We start from the raw sequence: 1,631 nt of genomic DNA on the forward strand, positions 1-1,631 counted from the left end.
TTAGGTAATCCTTAACACTCATCACATCTCTTTTCTTGATGCGTCAACCACCCCCTCAAACCATTATAAAGATCTAAAACCTTGTCGGCGCGGCAGAGACAAAGACCACCCCCCAAACCATTAACCAACAACCCTTTTCCAAGAGATCGCCATGGATAGTCCTGGGGCTAGCCAAGAAATATATGATGCCCAACCAAATACTTCCACCAAAGGAACATATAAATTATTTGTCTTCAAGGTAGTAAAAGAGAAGCTGGAGGTAGGACCTAGCTACAAGTAACCAACTCTAGTTTGATGTGGATCGGCCACTCCCTATTGCCAATGTGTTCTACATCCTAAACAAGTTTCCCACGTTTGTCATGCCCACACTCATGCTCTACTTTTAGAACGAGTTAGAGCTAATGGAGCACTAATTTATCTACCGCCCACCCACATCCCAATGCAAGATCCTCACGGCATCATGCTGAAGAGGATAACTATTTTGATGCTGCCGGCTGAAGGACTATCCACCAAAGGAAGAGATCCTCCACACTCATGCTCTACTTTTAGAACGAGTTAGAGCTAATGGAGCACTAATTTATCTACCGCCCACCCACATCCCAATGCAAGATCCTCACGGCATCATACACGGTCTTTGAAGAGGATAACTATTTTGACGCTGCGGCGGCTGAAGGACTATCCACCAAAGGAAGAGATCCTCCACACGTAATTCAATCTTGCTTGTGCTTTCGATTTTATGAGGAAAATTGGGCCAAACAATATATTCATTCGATGTTTCCACTTCATGGCCCTCAAATGTGAAATATTCTTTTGCAGACATCAATAACTCTAGGGCTTGAAGATGCAACTAACTTTCCTTGTTAGCAATGAAAAAGGACAACAACAAGTGATCTCTCTATAAATGCTTTGCCAACATTTGAGGATCTTGGACAACCCCATGCATTATTGAGGAGAATAAATCGATAGAGTTAACAGAGGCATCTCGCACCACAATATGCTTTGTTAGTCATCTCACACACCACAATATGCTTTGTTAGAGTGGTTTGGCACCACAATACTCACGCGTGCGCACACACACGCACACACACACACACACACAAAATATGCTTTGTTAGAGTGGTTTGGCACCACAATACTCTCTCTCTCTCTCTCTCTCTCTCACACACACACACACACACAATATGCTTTGTTAGAGTGGTCTGACACCACAATACTCTCTCTCTCTCTCTCACACACACACACACACACACACAATATGCTTTGTTAGAGTGGTTTGGCACCACAATACTCTCTCTCTCTCTCTCTCACACACACACACACACACACACAATATGCTTTGTTAGAGTGGTCTGACACCACAATACTCTCACACATTGTATCATCTTTTGTCTCATTCCCCACCGTTGTTACACATACCCCACCGCCCATTTATGGGCGAGGGAGATTGCCTACCCATGAATTATGGGCGGTGGATACCCCCACCACATCAGCATGGGCAGGCAGGGGTATGGTGATGTGTAATGGGCCTTAATAATCCCTCCCTCTCCCTCACTCTTCACTTGTAATGGGCCTTAATAAACCCTCCCTCTCCCTCACTCCACTTGTTTTTTGAATTTTAGCCCATGAGAACA

Source organism: Cibotium barometz, chromosome 45, assembly GCF_041138505.1.
Source record: "Cibotium barometz isolate CiBa-2024 chromosome 45, ASM4113850v1, whole genome shotgun sequence".
In the NCBI taxonomy this organism is placed as follows: domain Eukaryota; kingdom Viridiplantae; phylum Streptophyta; class Polypodiopsida; order Cyatheales; family Cibotiaceae; genus Cibotium; species Cibotium barometz.